Below are 14,536 nucleotides of genomic sequence, written 5' to 3' on the forward strand. Positions count from 1 at the left end.
CGAAATTTCCATGAAAACGAGCGAATTAATCGCTTGATTGTTCTTATCTGAGCCTCTCTCCATGGTCCGCGCGCCGTCCGAGCGTTGATAATTAATCATAGCTTTAGTATTACTGTCGCTGTTAAAAATTTTCTTAATTATCCCTATCTTTCGATTAGTAAATTACATTCAATTTGTAGCCTCTATAATAGTGAACGTATCGAATAATTCGATGACGTAGAATATCCTAATTTAGTGTTAATCACTATAATTGTCGATTACAAAGAACCAATTGAAGGCGTCGTATAGAAACTGTGTATACCTTTTGTTCCCTTCCATCGAATCGATTAATTTCGACCTTTAATAAGATCTGAAACAGGGTAGGATCGAACGGAGACAGGATTGAAATATTTCAGGAAGAGAAAGATCAACGAGGGGACGCGTTAAATCTCATTAAACTCCGTTGGACGATTCGATTTCATCGAAACAGAACTCATAGAAACTGAGGTAAATGTCGAAGTTCGAAAGCTGCTCGATGTTTAAGGAGAATACAAAGTTGTCGAGTGTCAAGGATCTTCGTGGACTTTACGAGTTGAAGAAGATCTCGAAAGAAAACAATAGAAACGTCGCGAGTATTTTCTTCGACATTAACGATTCGACGACGACCAACTTTCGACGATCAACGCTCGCCGCCTTGAAAGAAGCTTTCAAAGTATAGCGTAGAAACGATTTCAATGAATCTATCGGAAGAAAGCGAAGACAAATAACTGCGAGAACAGGATTGCTGCTCGAATTTTAAACAACCATACTTCGATCCTCTTTATCTTTCTGATGGAACCAGAGAGTTGTTACGGGATGTTTGAATTTTTCGAAAGTGAAAGAAAAAGAACATTGAATCGTCTGTCTGACTAAGCGCTGATATTTCTACTGCGCTTATATGTTCAATTAAATTCTTCGCCTTAGTGTGATTTAATTTTTATTTATTTTCCCTTTTAACACAACATGATATACCACTTATCTGATATTGAACTAGATTAATTTTAAAATCGTTTAGAAACTTCCGACGAGGTTCTCAATTATTTAAGGATTAGTATTCCCAGATCTATTCAAGGAGATCTTAATTAAAGATCCTTAATTATTCTACCCGGATCAATGGAAACATTCGAGAACTCTACTCGTAGAATTCAAATCATAAATAGGAATTTGAAATAATTTGACTTAATTAGAATTATCTCTGATTACATAGTTACGTTTGTTACAATTTAAATTCCATTCTGTTATACCGCAAATTTTTTCGGCAAACAGTGTTCGACGATCAAGAATTCCCTGTCACCCCATCCCTTCGTTTTCCAGGGGTAGTTTAAATTCATGATGCCGTGAATCGAGCCAGGGATTTGCTTTCTTTTGCATTTTCATTCGTTCACTCTCATTAGAGGAGTTTTTAGTTAAGATTTACGTGTCTGATCAAACGTAATCACGCCTCGTAATAATTGTGCATACTAAATCGATCTTCAATAATCGTAGCAAATTACAGCTACGCTTGGAACTTAGTCAGATCTAACTCAGATCCCTTTCATCCGTAATTTTCATTTCTAAATGTCAATCCAAACAATCCGTATCGACTGCTTTGCAACGCTTCTTGCTCGACGATTCTCCCCTCGAGGATTTATACAGTGTGTCTTTTTGTTTTTCGATCAATAGCAAAAGTATGCAGCCATGGCATTCGAATTTTTAAATTTGAAAAATCTATACAGTCATGCATCCATACACTTAGTATTTGAAAATTTGAGGAATTCCACCCCAATTCGACTGGAACCAAGGCTGAAACACCCCCGATCGATAATTAGGAGATCGTTTTACTATTTTTTTTTTTTTCGGAACACCGTGTATTTTCATGTCCGATGAAACGGATCGAAACTGCATTGAATTATTGAACGGGTCAGACCGCGAGTATATCCAAGCTCGGTCGGATGCACGTGTAACCCTGTCGTATCCTGTCGCAATTGTAATTAATCACTTGCATTTGGAAGAAAATAGATGGTACTATCATTTATTCGCAGCTAATGTACATAATTGTCATTTAATTTTTCCTATTCTTATTTTTTACAAAATTTCTTACTACTTTTTCAAGGTTCGCATTATTTGAAATGGAACGTCTTCTATTTTATTGTTAGATAATTGCGCTAAAGCTGTGAAATATTCATGTTGAAAATTGTGTGCACGTTGTGGTGTCGAGAACATCTGTCTCAGCCAAGGCACGGTGACATTTCTGGAGGGGACGTGTTCACACGGTGTAATATATTAGTCGCCTCAAAATGTTTTTCGTGTAATGTATTAGTTACCTTAAAATGCAGGGCAAGGAAATAATAAAACGAGACATTTTATAAATGAAATTCATCTCGAATACATTCATTTTTTTTAGAAACAGATAAGAATTATTCGTGAAAAGTCAATGGTTCTGATGTCCCTTATCAATAAAAATGAAAATGGTACACGAGGAAACTAATACAGCAGGTAATTTTAATAATTAAACGAGAGGGTGATTCGAAGGGATCTGAAAGCACAGGAAATCCGATAGGAAGAAAATTGGCACCGCGTTAGGTTCCAGGTTTAAGATTGCAATTTGCTCTGCGCGTTTCAGTCGATAAGTCGGCTGGAACTAACTTCCGGAGGATTATGATTTAACAGGAAATTCGATAGGGAGAAGTTTGCTGTTGTGCTAATTAAACAATTTAACTTTCTGTGGTTTAGCAATCACTTAATAGCGATAGTTGTTGTTTTTCATATTCTTGAAGTGAAAGATAAATCAAAATTTAGTATCTCCTTGATGGAGGGATGATACCTTCCAAACAGTTGATTAAGATTAACAAGCGTACGTCATCGTGAAACGTTCAAGGTAACTCGGTCTTCCAGTTAATTATCTAATTAACATGCTCCCCAGCTGTGACATTAAGCCAAAACTCGTTACCTTACATTTGTATATAGGATGATTCTCGTAGTTAAGCCAGACTATAATTCTTTTCTGAATAAAATTTTTTAAAAATTCCAAATCTCCGAATATCGATGACAGATCAATCAACAATTCAGCTGTATTTTACTCGCGAGATTAATGAAGCAACGACAGAATTTCATTTCATCGTGACATTTTGTATAAACGTTCAACAATTGCTCGAGCAAACACGAATAGAGGGTATGTTGAATCCATGTTCGACAATAACTCCTGTTTAATTAAATTTCCAACGGCTACAAGTGAACGAACGGGCACGTGTAACGTTTGATGTTACATGTTTCGACGGATGAAGCATTTTACACGTGGTGTGATTCGTTTGAAGATAAAAAATAGGCAGCATGAAAAAAAAAGAATCAAAAGTCAGAGACACTTTCGTGTTATCGAATCGTGTTGAACTCTCGATATTTATAAATCGACCATTTAATTATTATTATTTTATTTAGCAACTATTTAAATTACATTCAAAAATAAAAGAAAGATGGAGACTGATACAGCTCATTAATACAATCAAAACTTCTCAATATCGATATTGTTAATAGACGAAAAGAAAGAACAGTAAGATGATACATGATCGCAGAAGAATCAACCGGTAAAAGTGAGTCGATATGAGGGATCCATCGACGACAGAATCGTAGCAATATTCGTTACGGTATTGCTCGACTTGGTTAATGGATCGTATCGAGTTTCGATTCCCCGCAATTCGACCTACTTTCATCGATGATAGGTGGTGGTTTGGCCATTTTCCTTTTACCTGATGTTCCTCGAGATCCCTCTAATTGCTGCCCTCGTTGAATTCGCGTGTCTCCTCGAGCGCGTTGCTTTCAGAAATTTTATCTGAAACGAATTTTCAAGAAAAAAATAATTACGCATCAGAGGCGAAAAACTTAACATTGAACGTCAAAGAGTATTTAAATAAAATAAAATTTTACCGGAAAAAATCAGATACGAAAGAGGAAAAAAGGATCGTCTATTGGATAGCAAACGAGCCGGAAATGATGTAATTAGAGGCGAAGATTGGTCGCGATTCTCGACGCACCCTTAACTTTCATTCGTGTTACGTTTTCGTAATTCCTCGATCCCTTTCACCAGCCAAGAAATATTCTTATCCAGCCCTCGTTATTGTATCCATTGGCGTTGCTTCAACTCGTTGCCAACGAATTTTCTGAACCGCACGAGTTCCCCCGGTGTCATTTGGTCGATTCGCATTAACGGTCGCTTATGCTCTCATCGTTCGGCTCGTTGATCGTAAACAAACCGTAAATTGTCGGACGGTATTCGCCGGCGCGGAATCGCGTAAAAATGGAGATGACGCACATTGAAACTCTGTACTGGATTCGAGGAACGTGTACCCGGCAAGACTGAATGAAATAAACGCGACGTTGTCGTTTGCGGTTTTGATAGATCGAAATGATACCGGTAGATTTAGAACGGTTTAAAAGAAATTGGCAGACCTTGTTGGCGTATGTTATTTCGTCGAAGTAAGAAAATAAACTATTCGATTATGAGCTTCTTCTTAGATTCATATTTTAGAGAGGTTATTGCTACGACAGCTTTAGAATAGAATTATTTTAAATCATAAAAACCACCCCTTCCCTGAGAATATGGAGTTACCCGAAATTTCTCCACACATACGGTTACCCCTATCATTCCTATATCCCTTCCATCCACAGAAATCAACCCTTTCAAAATTTTTATTTAACCCTTCCAACTCGTACCATCCTTCCACTCAAAGAATCGTTAAAAATTTCTTGGAAACCCTTGACGAAGATGGATAAATACTATGGTATGGGGTTATCGAGGTCGGGTCTCGAAAGGCAGACGGGTGGTTCGTTAGGAAGACGATCATCGAGCGAAGACGCGATCGTGTGACGTCTGTGCGCTTTTAAAAATAAAATCGGTAGCATCGAGAGAAGAAACCGGCAAGCAAAGTGTATCATCGACGAAATAGAAGCTGCCGTGAGCGGCTGGGCGTGTACAACGGCTGTGCAGTTGCAGCCTCGTGTACAGAAATAACCATGGTACACCATGGTAGTGCATAAAGGGAATAGAGGAGCGAAGGACGTATCCCGTTGACCCGAATAGCTGTGACCTGTATTCCTACAAAGCCAGGACGAAGCAGCCCCAGGTATCGTCGACCTGGCGTAGAGCTCGTCGACCTGCGTGGGCGTTCAAGGGGATCCTTGCCGGATTAATTGAAACTCGAGCGATAATAATTCGCGTTTAATTGAAGCAACGGTATAGAGACGGTTTCGCTGTTGGTATGGATGCGAATTAATGCGTAACGCTTCGGTTACCTTGATGCAGTCATCGACCGAACACGCGGCTAAATATCCTGAAATAATAGAGAATCGAGAGGCGCTCTCAATGTGGCCAGAGATTCGTCGAATATGCGATGAAATTTATACATGCTCCTCGTCGAAGATGATTTTCCAAATACCACTCGAAAATGAACAAAGTTATCGGAATGAGAAATTTGTTACATAGCTACCAAACAGTAATGATCGATTAAATACGAAAAAGTTTTTTAACGATAATTAATATGAAAGCTTCTAAACTAGCGGCTGTTTACTTAACTTTTATATTCCAACTTTGACGTCGAGGAAACTTGCGTTTCTTCTTAACAAACTTCTCCAAGGTTCTCCGAGATCGTAAACGACTACTAAGAATTTTACATAAGTTTCTTGAGTTACCTTGCCTCGTTCGATCTTTCAGGAAAAATTCGATTTGGGGAAAAAGAAATGATAGATACAGACGGGATTAAGAAAATCGTCCTAGTTTATAATAAATATCGGCGAGCTTGCCAAATGAATGAATGCTAGTAATGCAACGGGACGAGATCCAACGAATCGTTGTTTCGAAACGTAACCCCGACACCGATTCGATTTTCTGTAAATTCGAACTGGAAAACCTTCGAGTTTTCGCGACGATTCACGATCGATAATACAAATGTTATTTCACCAGTCAGTCACTCTGTTCGTTCGGTAGAAAGAAGATCGTTCTTGCTTCTTCTTCGTCGCTAGAACCAGTCATTTCTCTACTTTCTCGACTGCAACGAAGCTAAATAGATTTTTACCTCGACTCTCTGGAAACGCTTTCGTCTGCGAGTTCGAAGAAAGCTCGAGAGCCCTTTAAAGGGCTACGAGCCCTTACAATTTGATTTACGATCCTCTACGCTTGGATTCCTCTGTCCGAGAAAAAGAATCGGGACTTTTTACTCGGTGGAAAAGAACGAGAACGAGCGTCGAGTATTAAAGGAATTATTTCTTGATCGAGCTTGCTGCAATTACAACGTCGTGGAAAACATTATTCCGGATTTTCTGGGTTATTTTCAGTGATTAAATCGATTTCTGTCACGTAAATTGATTGAACTGATTTGGTGGATAATTGGCTTATTAAGAGTCTCAATTTTAATTTAACTTCGTGTTTCATATTATTTTAATTTTTTAATTTTATACTGTTTGACTAATTAAGAATGTTTCTGCTATGACTGTAATGAAAGAAAATGAAAATTATTAACAGAATGCAAGCAAGCATTGTTTCCTATAATAAGAGGAAAGAATGCTCAGCTAAATCTTTATCAAAGGTTGTCTCCTTCGTCCAAAAGCTCATAGGGTTCGTCAACCTTGACCCAGATTCGCAGGCTTCGCAAGGGAAAGCTTCTCCTATTGAAACTTTTAATGCTTCGGCCTATTTAGGGGCGGGCAATTTAGTTGGTCGCACGAAAAGCGGCTTAACAGTTTTATTGAACGATTTTTTATTCAACCATCGAGAGTCTCGTGAAATTATCTTGACGGCCAAGCGACGAGACGAAGGTCGTTGAATTATGCGAATGGAAGCGTGACATTTAATTTTATGTCTTAATCGATTAGAAATATTAGTTAACCCTCGGACGGCGGACCATGAAGAGAGCCCCAATTTTAATTCAATTCCATTTCAAATTTTACACCGTTCCTTTTATACGAAAAGTAGAAAATTGATATTTCCCCTGTTAATGTAATGGAGTTTATAGCTAGTTTAGCGAACTCCACCGGTTACTCTCGAGCAGCACCGGAAGGTTTGCCAACGTTCCTGGGTCGGGAAGTAGCTCGAGGCGTTGAATGCTACGCGTTTACCGCCAATAACTGCGACCATATCGCAGTAATATTGCGTAAATTGCAAATCCTAGCTGCGTAAATTGGAAGCCAAACGAGCCTTGTTTCAGCCTTATTATTGCGTAAGGGAAGTTTTCATTAATACGATATTATATTACGTCGAGTATAATGAAAATACATTACCGGTAATTAATCCCTTTTTGCTTTATCGGCGATGAATTAAATCCAATTACATTGGAAACATTTTTTTTAATTTATTATAACGATGAAAAATTGCATTAGGAAAGAAACAATGGGTACCAGCTGTTTCACACGTAGATCTAATAAAGAAACTCTGAAAATCAGCATTTTCAAGCGAAGCAGTTTACCCTGTTTCTTCAGTCAAGAGTCTCTTATTTCTTGCTTACATCGAGCTTTATGAAACTATCGAAAGTTGAACGAAGAATGCGAAACGTCAAGTAGAACTTTCAACGTAAGCCAAGTAAATTTGTCAGAAAATAACATTGAAGTTTTCATCAAATTTTTCAAATACCGGTCTCGATCGTCTGTTTTATATACTCACGATCAGACGCGAACGGCGAGTAATCAAATAATGAAATAATTTTTTACCTCGAAAGACAGGAGATTCAACAAACAAACGATCGCTGATTGACGTTTCAATAATCCAGAAGCATGAAAGGAGTTAAACAAAAAAAAGTCGATTGCAAAGCGTCAACGAGAAAGAAAACGTGTACACGCGTACGTACGATCGACCGCGAAAATAAACGCTCCAGTTTTAGCGTGTAACAGGTATACTGTTTGAACTCGCGTATATCGAGGTCAATTAAAACAAGTATCGAAACAGGCGAGGCACTCGCAGAGCCGAATATTCCTCCTCGATGTCATGAATTTCGCGTACGTTTTCCGTTTGCCATCCGTGTCAGGGTTAAATCATGCGTGCACGAAGTGCGTAGGTGAATTTTCAACGAGACGACGACACGCTTTCCCTTTCCAAGCAAATTTTTATTCACGCATTTCTCATTTCCCGTATTGATAGGCTTTGTTTTGGCAACGCGTGATACGTATCACTACGCGAGGATGATTAGTATTTCTAATGAATCAGATGATTAGGGAATTCGGAATGTTTCGCGATTTAACGTTGGAGATTCTAATTGGGATATGATAAAGAGAAGAGTTAATTGCATACGTAATTTTCATTATTCTCTTCATTTCCGTGATCTTTTATTTAATTATTCATGGAAGTCAGTCGCTGGTACGTTGACCGGAGCAGTAGAAAAGTCCATGCATGGTCAGACATACGATAAGATGGATCGTTAAGGATATTTAGAATTAATTTTCTAACTCGATCCTTTATTTATTTATTATCATACTTTTTAGCACAAATTAGTACTATATTATGTCAATTTTTCAATTTCTTCGCGTTTTTATAAATGATAATTGTTTCCCGATGTATTTTGAGCTTTCAACTAATCGAACGATGAACAATTCGCGTGAAATAATCGATTCGATTGATACCATCGGTTATGTGTAATTTTCATAATGGAAACGTGTTGATGTACCGTGGATAAAATTACGGGTAATGGGATTAAAATTTTTTGCAACAGTTACGTGCAAATGATGAAGAGAACGGAATTTGGGAAGAGGGTGCTTCGAGGGCGACTCGTTACATGGTAGTTTAATTAAAGTCTGCCCTCCGTGCAAGAGATCTCTTTCCACCTACCCTTGTTTGCATCCTTTTAATATATTAAGTTTCGAACGTTTAACGTTAGGCACAATTTAACATTCTCCTTTCCTTTTCTGTTTCAGAAAGGCTGACAAGACGTGGAACAATTGACTGTATTCTTTAATCAGAGGGTATGTAATTTTAACTAATGTTTTCACTTTAGCACGACGAAGATTAATTTAAAGAGAAACATCCCGTATTTTCTTGCTTATAAACCGTTGAATCGATATCGAGGAACCGATAACTGACGCGTCAGGAAAGTAGTTAGGATTACCACTTCCTGTCGGTCTTGCGTTTATCGATTCAATCTTGTCGTAAACACATGCCGGTATTGGCGGTATTCAACGACAGATTTTGACACTCGACACCTGCTTCGATCTGTCCCTGTAATCGGTCAATTCTATTCAAAGCGAAAGCGACCCAGTTTTCGAGATCGCCACGTCAAAGCCGTTTCAGTACACTCTCGTTATATCGCCTTAGAAGGGGGTTGTGGGAGGTGCAAATTCTCAATTGAGAAGGAAAAGAACATAGAAGTGTATCTGATGGAAAAGTAGCACTAAAATGCTTAAAAATTCGTATGAACATCGAATCGGTCATATGGCAACATAACAAGAGTCTACTGTAAAACGAATGTTAAATTTCTTCTTCAAAAGGGGATGAAAGATATCTGCTCAAAGATTAAATCAATAGGCGTTTATCACAATCGCATAATTCCCCATTATTCCTAAAGATTCATTAAAACAAACTTCTTTGTCTTGTTTCCAATTAAACCCAAGGCTCAATGGCTGTCTGACAGAGATACGGGATTATCCCTCTGCTCTATAGTAAGACAATTATAGCGTTTAGCATCGACCGAAGCCACTTCTAACACGAAGGAAGTCACCCTCCGCGTGCTCTACGATCATTCGCGATCATAAATCCTCTACGGACAATTAAATTCGCAATTAGTGCTAGTTACGTTTCGCCAGAACTATCTTAGCTTTCCTTATCGCTGAATTTAGTGATAGTAATTCGATTACCAAACTGGGTACACTAACGAACTTGTAGTAACATAAAATTTACAACACCTTCAAATTGTATCGTGTCGCAAATTGCATTAGCGGTATTCGACGTTACATCCTTGCAATGATAGCAATTTAAATATTAATATCGTTAATTGGTTCGCGGATATCCGTTCGCAATTCCCTGTATAGACATCAAAGCCTGAAAGTGCTTGATCAATCGTGCACCACATGTTCCACGCAATAATCAACGCCATCCGCTTGGAAGACCCGTCTCTCCACCCCTGTTCGCAAAAGTATTCTCAAATCCACTTTCGTCGTCATCGAACCACTCGATACGCTTCGATTTTCCCCCCTTTCAGCTAGTCTCACCGTTACGAACACACTCCATTAAAACGAGATCCTACGAAATCCCAGGCAAAGTTAAAATCGTCATATTTCATCGTTCACGGTGAAATCAACCTTCGTTAATCCCTTGATGAATGTCCACGGTTTATCATTTCGTCCATTAATTATATCCCCCACTGTTTAAATAAATTACTCTGTCCTGTACATATTAATCTCTGATTTACAACGAACCGTGAAAAATTGTTAATTTCTTGAAATTTATCGTTTAAATATTAATTAACCTCTCTACTCTGTGTATCGTTGTTTCCTTCGTCCAAAGCTGAGGATCCTTCGATCGGTTCGTCGCGAATGAATCGAAATCCGATTGCCTGGTATTAGAACGTTACGATGCTAACGAGCAACGGTGTTCGCCATGACCATGAACTATATTCCCGTCAGAGTTGCAGAGTTAATCACATTTATGCAAGGACCTATGTTTCCCTCATTTGCGTTTCGTTATTACCGATAACGTAACTCGGCGGGACGATAGCGAGCCGTGCGCTAAGGACGTTTCGATCCAACAAGGAAACATTTGCAAAAAGCTCGATAATCCGGGGTCAAGGTTGTTCCCTTGATTGTAGTACAAATCGTGTCATCGCCTAGGGAGGGGACATTTCGTTTAATGACTTCCCGTTGCACCTGTTCCCGATGCAGAACGAAATCATCTACGGACACATGTGTATCGTTGATCTGAAATGATAGAAAGTACTGTGACAGAAGATTGAAAAATTGAAAGAAGTAATTTGATTGTGATCGTGATGTGAAGGACGAATATATATCATTTAAAAGTGATCAACTAGAGCTTTTCTCTTCTGAATGCAAGGAGTTGATCGGTAATCCGTAGTCAAAATGAAAAATTATAGATTCCTGTTTGTGGAAAGGGATCTCGCTAGCAGATGGCCGAAATGATTTGGAGCCGAGCCAAATCCCTTGATGTTCCTTTGGAGAACGACGGCCTAATGGAACAAGTGGCACACGTAACGCGTTCCGGCAAGAAATACGATGCTGCAGGCACGAAATTATTCAGCTGCCCACGCTTTGCCGCCAATAAAAAAGTTCGTTTTCGAAGTATGGAAATGTATTGTCATCCGACGAGCAATCAATAAAATCGTAAAGCTGTCTCTCTTCTTCACTGGACATGTTGAAAATGTCAATCGTCTGTTTCGCTGAACTTTTTCGTCGACTTTGTGCTCTTTTTAATTGATACTCTCTTGGGAGATAAATGGACCGGTATTACTGTCCAATTTATTGATATATGTAAACTAAAACTGAAAGAAATGAATTTTTGATTTTGTTAAACTGGAACTTTTGAAAAAAAAAAAAAATGTATACTCTCTGATTAATGACCTTTATGGAATCCACGATCTGCATAATTTTATATGACATTTTCATATCTAAATTAAACATACTGATAAGATTATTATTAGAGATTACATTAATTACTAATTTCCAAATTGAAATCAATAATTACTTCATTATCAAAATTGCGAGTGCGAGTAGTCAAGAATTTTTGAATTTCTTGAAGAAATTAAAGTAATTATATCGAGATGAGCGTAGCTGGGATTAAATTTGATTCACAAGGTTTCATTTTATTCAAGAAGCTCGATATTTCCCTGTTTCTACCATCGCCACCAGCGATCCATCATCGACATCAATCTTCATTACCATGTTAAGGTCGGTAGAAAGGAAAAGCATCAGAAAATCAGAGGAATCGATTCGTGTCATCGTGAATCAGCCTTATTTACATCAATTGGAAAAATGCTCGTCACTCGTTACGTCAATTCATTCTCATTCCCGCCTTCATCTTTCAAATATCATCTCCCCCGCGCAAATGTCAAGGTTTCCTTATTGAAATTTAATTATCCATCGTTCGCATCGAATTTTCACCCAGCGTTCGCTAAATTTCCTTCGACTAGCGAACGTGATAATTGAAAAAAAATATCCACTCGGTTAAATCTCAACCTCGAACTGACACTCTCGGTGAAACAATATTTTCGCATCAGACTTGTTGATATTCGGCACACATTGTGTCGTAAAATCGATTCGTCCCGTGAATCGAGCGAAACCTTATTCTAATAAAGGATCCCGTAGGAATCTAACATTAGAGAATTCGTATGAAGAAAAGGAGATATTGAATTTTTTCTTTTCTCGAGCTACGCAAAAAAATCGCGTCGGCTGCATCGATACAGAATGACAAACGTCAGAACGATCTTAGACGAAGGACATCTCCCCTATGAAAACGAGGTCTATACGCGTGGGCGAGACCCCGTATTTCATTCTCTTTGTACGTCATTCTGTTTACCGTTCGCTGCCATCCTTAATCTCCGTTCGACAGGACTCGCGACGAGGGTGTCTCTCCAAGACGAAGAAAGTTTCTCTTTTTTTTTTTTCTCTCTGCAACGAATCAAACGGGGGAGATCCACAGATGAGTCCTTTCGCGTGGATCGATGAAGGAGCACCCCATGATTCTTCGTTCAGTAGATCGTGACTTATGGGGTTGGATAAAAGAAGGACGATGTTTTGCCGCAGAGAAAAGAGATTTATAAGAGAAGCAATGGAAACTGATATTGTTTGCGTATTGTACGAAACAAGTGATCGAAAGTTGCTTTATTCTTAACGGTATTCTAAGCTCATAAATTTCTTCGTTTTTAATTTTACCATGGGAAATTTCTTTTCTATAGAAATCGTATAGAATGTTTTTCAATGAAAATTTGAACGAGTGCGAGTGTCAAGGATTTAGAAATCGGTTTGGAAAAAGGGGAACGTTTCATCTGACAGGCGTGTCTATCGTTTATTAAAGGCATCAAGAATTAATTTCCCTTAGACCGGCTGTCGATCAAAGCTGTCAGAGGTGAAGCTGACGCAATTATCGCGAGACATGGTCGAACGATTAGGAAACCTCCGAAAATCGTGCAGAGACACGTGATAACGATTCGGTTGAATATATGTGCGTCTATCTAGAGACAGGGCAATCCGTAATTAGACGGAGGACACCACGATACGGGCTCCATTATCGTTATCGATCTACTCATAACGCGTCTTCCTCAATTTCTGTTAGCTTACCATCCAGTTAGATACGGTTATTGAACAAAATCGATGGTTCCTCCCCTTAACACATTTGCTTTCATGAGGAGCCACCAGTGCTTCAAATTTCTCAATAATCAACTAATTGATACCAAAAATCCTCAATGGATAATTGCTAAGGATAAAAGTAATTAGTTTACAAATTGAAGCTTTCAATTTACTGTCTTACGTTATTAATAATATTTCTCTATTGCCCTCCGCCCTCCGAGGGTTAATTTATGGTACTGCTCACAGTGACCCCCATAGTATATAACGTGTTTAATAATAATGAAAATTTTCTATTACACAGAGTAATTAGAAAAATGAATGATCTACTGAAATATTGTGGTCCAAGATTTTTATTCTTATTAAAGACTGTTTGATTCAGAAGCTACAAATAGCAATTTTCAGAATGATGTCACGACAGCTTTATCAGAAGCACCGTTTTTAGATATCTCCTGTAATCAGCCACTAACACATTAGGGGAAAGATAAATTGTTATTTCGTTTTTTTCCATCTATACATTATATGGGATGTCCACCTAAAAAGCGATCTCCTAATTGCGACGATACATGTTTTCAAAATATATTTCGGATCATCACAAATATATACCACCCACGTTTTCAGTATTTATCGGTTGTGCACGAACATTTTTTTGATTGATGATCTAAGCAGATACGTAGCCAACATTATTTATGAGGAGGGATCGGTCCAAAATCTGCTCGCCTAAGATTTATAGCTAATAATAAACATAATAAATACAGTTTTGTTTAAGAGAGCTCGTTTAGCTTCACTCCAAATTTATTGAAGACTGATTCATGACCGATATTAAACAACATCCACGGAATTCCAAGGATCCGTGGTAGAACATCGAGAATAAACGGGATGCTGTTCTTGAGGGACACGAAATGATCTAATATCTTAGTAACTTAACTATATAATAAACAAAATAATAATTTTCATAAATTATCATCGGCTGAAAATATATTTATTATAAAATTCAACCTAGATTTGACTGGTCGCAAGGTTACTCGAGCATCGATTGCACGAATAACTTTATTAGCAGTGTTCTTCTACCCTCGAGCTGATTTTCAATGCCAGTCGAAGGTCTGCTCGTTAATTTTTTGCTCGTCAAGTTAATACTAATCCTTGTAATGTATTCTCTATCACGTAATTAACATCGTTGATAAAAACTCTGATAGCTTAGCTTTCTCCCTTCGCTTCTATTAATCTCCTTTAAGATTATCTCTTTTCGTGTTTCACCTCCACCTTTCATGTCCCG

At 38.2% G+C, this 14,536-nt stretch overlaps 1 protein-coding gene across 2 annotated transcripts in view; it reads left to right on the plus strand.

The window, feature by feature from the left end:
- LOC117603082 (uncharacterized) overlaps positions 1–14,536 on the plus strand; it is a 56,267-nt gene that overhangs the window by 14,710 nt on the left and 27,021 nt on the right. For both annotated transcript variants that reach the window (XM_034321841.2, XM_034321840.2), the window contains exon 2: positions 8,887–8,934. The gene's annotated coding sequence lies outside the window, so the exon portion shown is untranslated. The remainder of the gene's footprint in view (positions 1–8,886; positions 8,935–14,536) is intronic.

This window comes from Osmia lignaria, chromosome 12 (assembly GCF_051020975.1).
Source record: "Osmia lignaria lignaria isolate PbOS001 chromosome 12, iyOsmLign1, whole genome shotgun sequence".
In the NCBI taxonomy this organism is placed as follows: Eukaryota; Metazoa; Arthropoda; class Insecta; order Hymenoptera; family Megachilidae; genus Osmia; species Osmia lignaria.